Below are 13,533 nucleotides of genomic sequence, written 5' to 3'. Positions count from 1 at the left end.
CAAACTAAGTTTTATAAATTCTTCTATATAAACTAAGTAAGATTATGAGCATCTCAATTAATCATCAAGATTTATTGAAAACACTACAAACTAAAAAGATTATGATAGATAACCACAATGTTTGAACCCATAAACTCAAGAAAAGGAATATACTTCCTTAACCATCAAGGCGACCCCTTGAGGTTGTGGCACATCTATCTTGTTGCCGCATCATTCATTATATTTATTAAGTATTTAAGGAGTTGATTTTTTTATACAAATTCATCGGTTAACATTGTATCACATCTGTTTGTATAAAAAAGTTTATACATATAATATTACTCGTAGTGTTATACGGGAAATCCGAAGCAGATAAATCCCCAATTAACATCCAAATATGTTGTGATACAAGCTCCATATCCATAACCAAGGCCGATGATCGCACAACTTTCCTTCCTATTTTATTGAATTTGAGTTTATCTCAAACTCAACCTTGTAACTAACATTATATAAATCCCATTATAATTTGTTTTGGGGAGAGCGAATTAGATAACTTATCATATAACTTTTTGTAAATCAAATCGCTGAAATTATATAATCAACAACATAACAATGAACGTAGATATTACATGATAAACAGTCGAACAACTTTAAAAAGTATATTTTGTTCTTAGTTATGTTCATCATTGCACATTCATCGTCATATTAGTCCATCTCTGATCCATCAAGATTACGCAAACATCTTACATGGTTCTAGCATTTTCAATCACGTAACTCTGATTGTTGTAGATTTCTAGGTCAACACATAATAGAGACATATATGAGCTGAAACGGAAAAGATAGTGCAGTAGGATGGGTATTGAGTCCTTTTTTTTTTTATTTTTTTTTTTATTCTGACTGAATAGCTTAAGCATTGATAACTTTGAAGTTTGATAAATGTGATTGAATTGAATTCTTTCTATACATGTATAACAATATGAACTAATTAAAAAAAAAAAAATGCAATTATCACTCTTCATATTCATTCTTAATTCAACAAAAGCCCATGGATGCTTTGTTACGTAAAGACTGAATTATGGTAGATCACTTTTTTGATACCAAGGTCAGTGTTCAAAATTATTTTTATTTATTTTTAATATTATATATATTTAAAAAAAAATTATATTAGATAACCCCCTTTTGGGTTTGAATTGAAAACTAGTATATTCCAAGAAGTGTCACAAGAAATAGCTGTCTCAATTCAAAGACATTTGTACGGTTACATATAAAAAGCCAATTTCTAACTCCCATCTCTCCTCTTTTCTTCCTATGTTTTCTCTAGGGGTGAGCACAGGTAGCAGGTAGAACCGGAACCTACGGGTAGGACTAAAACTAGAACCGAAACCTACCCAGAATCAGCACTGTGCAGGGTTTCGGATTCATTTTATTGGAACCGACACTGTTCGGTTCCGGTTCTTATGTGTAGAGGAACCGGAACCGAAACCTAGAAAAAGAACCTGAAACGGGTACCCAGTTTGGAACCTGCTTGGAACCTGTAGCGGGTACCCGGTTTAGAAGCTGTTTGGAACCGATTTTTGAACCTGTTTTGGAACCTATTTTGGAACCTGGGTTGCAATGAAATATTTGTGAATAATGGGGGGTTTCTATTATTTTACATATAAAAAATTTAAAATAGAAAAAGTTAAATTTTTAGAACAACCTAATTAAATAAATATACAATTATACTTATTACATATAAACTACACTATATTAAAAACTTTAATATATTAATATTAAAGTTTTGATTAATTAAGTATATAATTGGAATTAGGGTCTAATAAAAAATATTTTAATGTTATTAAAAGAATTATTTTTGAATAAAATAGTATATTTGATTGAATAATAATATATTTAGTTATTTACTTCAATTATCAAGGTCTAAGTATATCTATAGTAAATTAACAATTAATTAATTATATATGATAAATTGATAAACATTAATAAATGTATTTACTAGTTAAATATCATATTTAATCAATTATAACATTACATTATAGTTAAATGATTACTTAATTAATTATAATTTTATAACATTACTTAATTGATTTATAGTATAATTAATTATAGCATTACATTAATTGATTACTACTTAATTAATTGACTTATAACATTTAGTATATTACTTAATTAAATAATTAGAAATTTAATTAATTATAGCATTACATTATAGATTTATAGTATAATTACTTAATCAATTATAACAATTCATTATAAATATTAGTACAATACTTAATTAAATGATTAAAAATGTAATTAATTATAATATTACATTAAGGATTTATAATATGATTACTTAATTCACTATAACATTACATTATATCACATAATTAATTATAACATTACATAATTAAATGATTACTTAATTGATTATGACATTATATTATAAACATTAGTAATTTACTACATAAACATTAGCACAATACTTAATTAAATTATTAGAAATTTAATTAATTATAACATATTAACATTACTATTACATTATAAATTTGTAGTAATGTTACTTAATTAATTGTAACATTATATTATAAACAAATGATTACTTAATTAAATTATTACGTAATTAATTATAATATTATTACATTACATTATATTATCATCACTTAATTAATTATAGTATTACATAGTTAAATGATTACTTAATTAGTTATAAATTTATAACATTACATTATAAACATTAGCAATTTACTACATTATTACATTACTTAATTAAATGATTAAAAATTTAATTGATTATAACATTACATTTTAGATTTATAGTATGATTACTTAATCAATTATATCATTCTATTATAAACATTAGTATATTAATTAAATGATTAAAAATTTAATTAATTATAATATTACATTATAGTTAAATAGTATATTACTTAATTAATTATAACATTACAATTTACATTGTAGTATGATCAGTTAATTAATTATAACATTACATAATTAAATGATTACTTAATTAATTATGACATTATATTATAAACATTAAACATTAGTAATTAATTAAATGATTAGAAATTTAATTGATTATAACATTACATTATTGGTAAATAATTACTTAATTAATTATAACATTACATTATAGTATGATCACTTAATTATGTATAACATTACATAGTTAAATGATTACTTAATTAATTATAAATTTATAACATTACATTATAAACATTATTAATTTACTACATTAGTCATTACTACATTACTTAATTAAATGGTTAAAAAATCTAATTAATAGTAACATTACATTATAAATTTATAATATGATTACTTAATTAATTATAATATTACATTATAAACATTAGTAAAATATTTAATTAAATAATTAGAAATTTAATTAATTATAACATTACATTATAATTAAATAATTAATTAATTAATTACAACTAGAGATGGAACAAATTCAACCCTAACCCAGCCCGCATTAAAGAGGGCTCAACCCGAACCACCAATAAGGCGGGCCGGGTTGATATATGGCAACCCAGCGACCCGCGGGTTGCTATTTTGTCCTTTTTTAAGAAAGGACCGCCAACCCGTCGGGCTGGCCGAAAAAAAATAAAAATAAAAAAACAAAATTAATTTGTTTTTTCGAATTCCCTTTTTACTCTTGAAATATAGTCATTTTATAGCAGTTGGAGGGGTCTTTTTCGTCATTTTCTTTTCCCATTTTTTTTTCTATAAATTGGCCCTAAACTCTCATATTTTCTCACAACTCAAATTCTCTCATTCTCTCATTTTCTCTTATCTCTAATCTCTATTGAAATCTCTCAATTATTCTCTTAATCTCTTTGTTATCAATTTGCACTTATTTTAATCTTTATTAGTTTTTGCAATTTTCAATTCATATTTCCAATTTTCCATATTCCAACTCTCCTTCTTTAATTTTTTATTTCTTCCACATCAATTTTTTTTTCAACTACAATGGATAGATATTTCTCTCCCATCAATTTCAATGATGAAGGAAACTACTATCATAGTCCTAGTCCCGCTGAATTTACTAACATGAATGTAGGAGGAGATTTAAATAATCCTGTTTTCCCAGTCTCAGAATCTGATACACCTCAAAATATGCCCCTGATTCCTCCCTATGCTGCTACACCTATAGCTCCCGGTGGTTTTAAAAGTCGTCCTCATAATCGTCATCCTCGTCCAACTTCATCTCAAGCTGAAGCGGGTTCATCAACTGCTGTTGAAAGCGACGACAGACACACATCAGATGTTTGGGCGTATTTCGATAAATTTTACGAGGCAGAAAATGGAGTTCAAGTGAAGAAAGCAAGATGCAAGTATTGTGGAAATGTTTATAAAGCTGATTTAGATAATGGTACTAGTACTTTAAAAAGGCATGCTAATAAACATATTACTCAACATAGAAATAAAGAAACCAATTAAACTCAAATAACTAATATGGGTACTACTTGGCGTTATAATTCTTATGCATATAAGGAATAATTAACTTTATATATTGCTGCAACTGATCAACCTATTAATATGGTTGAAGATAAATATTTTGAAAGATTTATTAAAAATTCATTTTTTCCAGGATTTAAAAGTTATTCTAAAACTGCAACTAGAAATGATTTAATAAAATTATTTAGGAAAATAAAATTAAAATTAAAAAATAAAATACAAACTTGTCATGTTAGTGTGACTCTAACTGCCGATATTTGGAGTGGTAGAGCTAAACAAGATTATATTTGTGTGACTAGTCATTATTTTGATAACGAATGTAAATTAAATAAATCTTTATTAGGATTTAGATTAATGGATGTGGATCATAATGGTTAACAAATTTATAATAAAATTGACGAAGTTTTAGAAGATTATGATATTGTTACTAAAGTGATTAGTTTAGCTTTAGATAATGCAAGTGCTAATACTACAGCTATAGATTTTTTTCAAAGTAATTATCCTTTTTATAACAATTTGAAATTTTTTCACCAACGTTGTGCATGTCACATTATTAATTTAATTGTGAAAAGTTGTATGAAAACGATTAAAGAAAATATTGATAGAATTAGGGATTGTTTAGCTTGGATTACAGGTAGTAATAAAAGAAATGCTAAATTTCAAAATGCTTGTATAAAATCAAATATGTCTCCTAGAACTTTTGCATTAGACATGCCTGTTAGATGGAATTGTATTTATTTAATGCTTGATTAATGTTTACCTTATCAAATTTAATTAGTTATTTTGTAACAAATAATATAGGTCTTCATTATTTGGTAAAAAGTGATTGGCATATAGCTAAAATATTTTATTCTTTTCTTAAAATTTTTTACCGATCCACTTTACAACTTTCTGGTGTGTATTATCCTACTAGTCTATTGGTAATACATACAATTATAAAAATTTCAGAGTTATTTACAAAAAACAAAAACAATGAAATTTTAAAGGAACCAATAAAGGCAATGGAATTTTTTTTTTTTTTTAAATATTGGGAATCCATTCCTTTTCTTTATTGTTTAGGTACTATATTTGATTCTAGAATTAAATTAGCAGGTTTAGAAAATTGTTTAGACAATTTAAGTGAAAATTTACAAACTGAAGCATATGCCAATCAAATAGGAGAGGTAAAAAATTGTCTTGCAGAAGTATATTTCTAATATGAAAATAGGTATAGGAACTCGTAAAGAGGCGAAATATCCAAGGAAGTTGCATCAGAAGAAACAAATGAAGACTTCTACTCTTGGAGTGCACTGAATAGGCCGAAGAAGACCCGAATCCGAAGCACAACCTCCTCTTTAGAAGCACCAGCACCAACAACAACAACTAATTTATTGTCCTCCATACAGTCACAGAGTAATGAGCTTCAACAATATTTGGCAACCCCCGAAATGTTAACAGCAGATCCACAACAGAGAGCCAACTTTGATGTCTTAGAATATTGGAAAGCCAAAAAATGTATTTTTCTGGTATTATCAAGACTTGCTGTTAGAGTCATGCAAGTGACTCTATTTCGTTGATAAAAAGACCCTATGTGTAATTAAATTGAAGTTATATTGAGACAATTAAGAGAAATTATGAATTTATGTTTAAAAATCATATTTTGAGTTTTTCTTACTAATTTGGCATGTTTGGATTGAAATTTGAGATTGTGTAAGTTGATATTAGGATGTGATTTATTTTCTAAGGTTGATGTTGTCTCATTTATGCCATTTAGGGGTCAAATTGTCATAATCTTGGGGTTGATTTTGTCACTTTCAAACATGCAGGGACCAAAGTGATATTCTACATTTTGTTCTATAAAAAGAAGATGAAAAGTCGCATACAGTGGAGGCTGTTCACCCAGTTTTCTGGCGAGCTTCGACGACCGTTCATCTCCCTCCGGCGACGATTCATCTCCCCATACACCGATCTTCATCAGCCACTGCAAGCCACCACCGCGAATCACGGAAACGTCGCGACGTTTCATCTTCCCGCCGCCGCGACGTTTCATCTTCCAAGTGAGATTTCGCCATTTTCTGGCGACCATTCGGCTCCCCAGGACTTGATCTCACTTCCCCATGGTCAGATCTACACTTCCCTAGCTTCAGCCGCCGCGAAAACCGCCGGAATCCGCGATTTTGTCATCGCGCCTCTTCATCTTCCAGCCCAAATCCTGCTCATTTATGGTGACTTCTCACCTCCCCAGACCTGATCTGAATTCCCTATCACCAGAGCTTTCCATCGGTACCTTCGGATCATATTTCCGCCACCGTTTTCCTGTGAGTGCGACTGTTCGTGTTCCAGGCTGTCCGTGGGTCATTTTCGCCCCTTCTTTGCATCATATTGCTGTCAGTTACCTCCTCTCCACCATGATCAGCTCCGTTTCCACTGTTTCAGCCTCCGTCATCACCACCATGAGCGGCTGAGTTCCCGGTTGTCTGTTACGGTGTAGGCGAGATCGAGATTGACTCCATTGATCTCCTCATCAGCTCTCGACTAGTTGGATGAGCCCGAATGTTGGATATTTGGTTAAGTTTCTTGTATTCAGATTGTATTTGTTTTCGTTTCAGTTTGTTTGCGATGCTTTAATATTATTCTGATGCTCGACGTGTTGAATTGATAATGTTCATTGAGAACGTTTATTGATACATAACTTTTCGCATAGTTGAATGTCGGTTTGAGATTATTGAATGTTGATTATGACTTTAAATTGCTTCGGTATTGATTGCAATCAAGTTGTAGTAGCGTTTAATATCATTTCTACTAGGAATGCATTTATTGTGTAATTAGTTGATTGGATGATACAGGTTGATAGGTTGTACTTGTTAACGTTGTACCAACTAGTGGTGTTTAAGGGTTTAGCATTTTTCGGTTAGTCAATGATAGTCTTTAACCAATCGATCTGTAACTAAGACGACGGGGAGACAGGATAGATTATGCCTAGATTGCCGGGAGATATTTCTATGGATTTGCCTAGCCTTGTAGGATTAGGAAATTGAAGAGCGAGGAGAGGAATTGTGAGAGTTGGTCTTGAGTCAAACCGAACCCGTAGCGACAACGCTTTTAATATTGTGTTTTAGTTAGCAATTTATTTAATGCTTTTAATTTCCTGCAAGTAATTAGTTTCCTTAGTTTTAATCAATCATTTTGCCAATTTCTCTTTCGTTAACTCAAATATACATTAGGTCGTTAGTCTTGCTCTCTATGGATTCGACCCTGCTTACAACTAACTACGGTATTTAGGTTTAATTTTGTGACCATGACGACCGGTCTAACACTTGCCTTGGATGTTTTCGCTGTTCCTGTCTCAACCGTCTTATCCGAACAAACATTTAGTGCAAGTGGAAGAATTTTAAATGAAAGGAGGACTAAACATTCTCCAAAATGATTTAAGTCCTCACATGTCTTCGAGATTGGGAACGATCGCGCCATCAAGATCAATACAAGGTTGTCGACGATACTTTAATAGAATCATTTCAATTTTGTAATCTAGATGATACGGATGAGGGAGGTCCTAGTCAACCATCCCCAAATTAGTTGTTTTGTAAATTAATTGTCAATTATTGCACTCTTTTTTCTTTACCAAGTTTTTGTCCCATTGGGTTTTTCTTGGTGAGGTTTTTAACGAGGCAATAATTGTTGCAATTTCTTATTTTATTTTTTGATAAATGAATAAATCTATTTTTTCTTATATTATAATTTTATTGTATTAAAATTGAATTAATATTTGAAATGTTAACCAAAAAAAAAATTTAATTTAATTGAATTATTGATATTTGAAAAGTTAACTAAAAATAATTACATTTATTCATTTATAAATTGTTAATTATTCATTTGGAAAGTTAACTAAACAAAACAAAATAAAATAAAAAAATTAAAAAAGGGGGTTAACTTGGCCCGGCCCGCAGCCTAACCTTGCGGTTAGAGTTGGCGGGCCCGGCTGGGCCAGCCAATCCCCAAAAAATGGCAGGCCTAACCCAGCCTGCCTTTGTTGGCGGGCGGGTTAGGACTGACCGACCAAAATCAGTAACCCGCGGCGGGCCGAGCGGGTTACTTTTCCAACATTAATTACAACATTACTATATTACATTATAAACATTAATAATTTATAACATTAAATTTACTACATTAGTATTTAGTAGTGGGAGAATCAAAGAAGTTGGTGACAGTTTCTAACTTTCTATATTGTTGTTTGTTTGAATGATTTTGGTAAAGTTATTTGATGTGAATTGTGATGAATAATTATTTGTGTTTTGGTTTTGATTGAGGAATTTTGTTTGAATTGTGATGAATTGATTGAATTCAAGTATTGCCTACAGATTAGAGAATTTATGAGTTACAATGGACACAAATGAATGAGTAATCAAAATTTGTTAGGGGTGTATTTGTAAACTTTTAAGGTATTTTTTCATTTTTTTTAAACTAATATAGGGGTAATTTACTTTTTACAGGGTACCCGGAAAAGGAACCAGAACCTGCATTTTAGGTTCCGGTTCCTTTTTTTGGGAACCTACACTGTGCAGTTCCGGTTCCTCTGAAAAATGCAAGGTACCCAGAACCGCTCACCCCTAATTTTTTCTATCACTCTAGTCTATTATTTTTTTACCCTTAGGGTGTATTTGGTTGGAGATAATAGGGGATTACTTAGGTAATGTCATCTTATATTACTTGATTATCACGTTTGGTTGTTAAGTAATATAAGATTCTGATAATCTTTCAAAACCAATAACAGTTATTGTTGGTAATATAAGAGGTAATCTGATTACCTCTATTTTCTTAGGTATTTTAAGATTACTTGGTAATCTTATTTTTGTTACAATTTTACCCCTTATTAATAAATATTAGGACAATAATGCCCTTGTTTTAAAAACAATTTACAAAAATACTAATAAACTATTTCATCCTTATATACAAAATTTTTAGAACATAAATACCCCTAGAATTTAAAAAAATTACTCAAGGTGGTGGCAAGATCTGGCCACCACTGTTGGTGGTGACGGAATGGCGCACGACAAATCGGATTTGGCTAGTCGTGCGCCGCTAAGGCTGTTTTCAGCCATGTGATCCATGGCTGGAAACAGCCAGATTTGGCCATTTCACAGCCAAAGATGTAGATGTGAAACGGCTATAGATATGACCGTGAAACAGCTGTCGTTTTACAACCAAATACCTGGCCTTTTCAAGACCAGATCTCCACTGTCGCCACCGTTGGTGGTGGTGGCAGGCCGCCGACAGGGGGTTGGGGTGGGTGGGGGTGTTTTTGTTAAGTTTTAAACTTTTTTTTTGTTGCTAAGGTGTTTTAGCTAAATATGAAATATATGGGGTTAAAAGAAATTATTAAAAAAATAATAATAATAAAATATTATATTAATATTTAAAAAGGAGGGCAATTTAGTAATTTATATAACATACCCACCAATTTATTCCAGTTAACTAAACACATTTCTCTAAACATTTACAATAATCTTTAAGATAATCTGTCTTTTCATTGATATAACATTCTCAATAATACAATATTCTATGAACCAAACACACCCTTAAAAACAATTTTTGTTGATAGACTCCTTGATAGTTGAGAGATTCCATGTTATGAGCAAAAATCAAGACCTCCATAAAAAGTTTGACATCTAAGCATATATAGAGGACTCCTCATTATTTGTAACAAGTTTTTACAATTAACGGATTGAAACAGGTAAGAGAGTTCCAAAGTTTCACTTATACGTAGATTCCTAAGACTCCTTGTTGTTTGTAACTAAGTTTTTATAATTAATTACTAGAATCCAATAAGAGGCTATAAATTGGTATTGAACAATTGATGATATTAATCGATTAACCCTTATCGTTCCTTTAGTCATATATGGACCGATAACCCATTTGCCTATCGGGCAATGCCCAATATGACCAACAAGTGCCAATATCAATTCATCATTTTGGGCCTTTTTTTATACTCTACCACCATTGCCAAACAAACCAACAAAACGGAAGGTTTTCATCTAATGACAACTTACAAAACCAAACCCTCTATCAAATTAAACTAAATCGTCAAAGTTTCAACCCTAAATTATCTTCATACCCAAATCTCCATATCATAACTAATTAAAAGTAATCTTCAAATAGCACAACCGTGTTAGCATTTACATGCACCGATTATCCGAAGTTCAGTCACATTCCCAACATTAACTTAAATTTAAAAAGGTTTGTGTTTTGCTTTCAATCTTAATCTAAATTGGTTTAGGTTTTTGGTTTCTCTTACATTGTGGAGTTTGTGAAAGGAACACGGAGAGATTTCTTTGAAAGAAAGAGTTAAGAAAATGTATATGAGAAGTTGGTTTACATTCAAAGGGTATTTGTGACTTGGAATTGTTATAAGGACTGTTTTTTGTAATTAATTTTTAGAAAAGGCTGATTCTCAATTTATACCTAAAAAAAAGGTTATTTAATATAATTTCCTCGAAAAAATTATTGTGTTTCTCTTACTTGGCATAATACGTTTTTGTCAGTCCATATTAGTAAATGCCTATATAGGCATCTACATGCTAATACTATTGAACTTAAGCTGGTTTCAATCCAAATTATCTAATTTTTTAAGATTGCGCTTAGGTCCAACTTTATTTATCCTAATTGAACTAACCCAATTTAAGTTGGTATAAAGTTTTCATTAGATCATATGCATACTAACATGAATTCAACACCCATGGAAGAAGTCATTTGTGATTCTAGTAACAATTCGACCCAAGCAAACTTAAAAGAAGAAGTTAATGCCAAGCCTATCCTCAAGTCGACCCAAGAAGGAGATAAGAACAGTTTATCCAAGGTAGCCCAATACACACAAGTATGTCATGCTTTGATCCAATATGCCGAATTAATGTATTTGGGTGCAATCTAATAACTCGGAGTCATTCCCTTCAAAATTGACCAAGAAATTCATAAACTAGTCAATGTGAGCCATTAATGCAAGGAGATAAAGAAACACATGGGTGGCTACAAACCTTTCCCGTTTTGGCAAAGACAAGAATAAGAGCATTGGGCGACTCCATGTCTCTTTCCACTTTGGTAAAGTCCTAGGTTAGTTGTGAAAGTGAATTTGAATAATTTTAGGAGACAATTTTACTTCTTGTTTGCAAAGTCCCATTAGGTTATTGCTACCTTGTATTTTCATCTTTTCTCTTTCTATTTTGGCACTCAAGTGTAGATCATATATAAATGAAAGAGGGTTGTCAAATATTCATGAATTGAAACTCTTTAAGAGTGTTTATCCATCTTCCTTTATCCAATCTTTTGCCTAGGATTGTTGGTGGTTTCCATTGGCTGGTGGCATAGCGTTTAAGTCATGGATTGTTATGCTTACAGCCTTTACTTTGTCTTGTGTATTTTGTGTGTTTGTTTGTGTTATTTGAAGTGTTGTTGGTCTGCCGATTGGAGCTAGTTGTGTTATCATTTGTTATTGTCGTTTGGAAGCAATTATGGACTGTTGTGTTGTGTAAAGTTATGGTAATTGTTGTTTACCGATCTGAATCATTTGGGGGAGTAGTTGGTGTCGAGTTGAATATTGTTATTGTTCAAAACTAATTTAACTCACTCTAAATTATTGAATATGGATCAAGTGGTATCAGAGTTTAGGTTTATAGAGTGAGTCTCTTTCGTCTTAGTTTCACCTTTTTCCTTGCCAATTTTTGCACTATTGGCCGAAAATTCATCAATTTGCCAGTTTTGCATTTCTAAGCCTATTTCAAGCCTTTTACACCTTCCTGGACACATATTCACTCAACTCCAACCCATATACACTGAAACCAGACAATAAAATCGACCTCTTTCACCTAATTACACCGTCATGTAATCAATGGAGTATCCTAGAAATCTTCCTAGTGGTGTCACCATCTTGAGAATGGGTAACTTGTGCCTCAATTCTTACTCACTTGCCCCACACTCTAACTCTAATGTCACTCTTGTGTGTTGTGACTTAGTCATTAATTGGGGCTAAAAATTACATTTATATAATCGTTAGGATGTTTCCATCTTGCTCTTGATGTTAGGCCTTGAAAAAACCTTAACAGTGACCTTTTGTTGTCACTTTACAAAGTTTTGTTTACTACAGTGAACTGGATTCGGTACAACAATTTTGCTTATGGAATTTGGTAGCGAAAACCTTCGCTCAACAAGGGGAATAGAATAGCGAGAATTGAATTTTTTCGCTATAGCGACCACTTTCCAAAATCTACAGCCAACTAATTCCTCCAAATTCCCAATTGCTATCAAGTGGCATGTGAGAGAGAGCATTTCTCTGAGGGATCGAGTGTGCGAGCTAATTAAGAGTGGGGGCTTGGGTTATTCGGTTTAAACTTATGTCATCTATTTTTTCTTTGGTGAACCACATAAAATTAGTGTGTGATCGTGTTATAGTTTTCTCTCTTATATTAACTCCGAGTAAGTGGTGAGATAGACTAATTTTACAACAGGTATTTTATTAAAAAAAATAAAATTCACACGTTATTAGGAGAATGATGCAAGACAAAACAACACATGTACAAATGTTTCACATTTTACAAATATGAACACTAAAGCAAGCATTCTAAATTCTAATAAAGAAGTGAAACTCATAAATTCGTTTAAAAAAAAAAAAAAAAGAATTTTCAATGGATATGAAACATTTGAGTTAAGATTTATGCGAACATCTAATTAATAGAAGAAAAAGAACAAAAGATAAAGGAGGTTTGTTCTGCACTTAAAACCTATATCATCCTTTATAGTAAATTTAATTAAGGTTAAACTTGAAAAAAAAATTAGAAAATAGAGGATACTCAGATTATGCATCACTTCGCTACTAAGTAGCTAACTGTTAAATGTTACCCATATCAAAACTACTAAACTTAGAGAACAAATTGGTATATGTACGGTTCGAAAAATATAACATTTATATGGTATTATAGCATCCACTGAAAGTGAAACCGAAAACAGTAACAGTAACAAAATCAACTGCATAGTAGATTTGGTTAACTATTTATATGCACTAAAAACTCCAAGAATTAAATCCAACTTGCAAACGTACCTCTTTTCTTTGAATCAGCTTTTCAATTACGAGTTTATTATTTAGTAGGAACC

This window comes from Pistacia vera, unplaced genomic scaffold (genome assembly GCF_008641045.1).
Source record: "Pistacia vera cultivar Batoury unplaced genomic scaffold, PisVer_v2 Contig213, whole genome shotgun sequence".
Classification (NCBI taxonomy): domain Eukaryota; kingdom Viridiplantae; phylum Streptophyta; class Magnoliopsida; order Sapindales; family Anacardiaceae; genus Pistacia; species Pistacia vera.
This window is presented reverse-complemented; position numbering follows the sequence as displayed.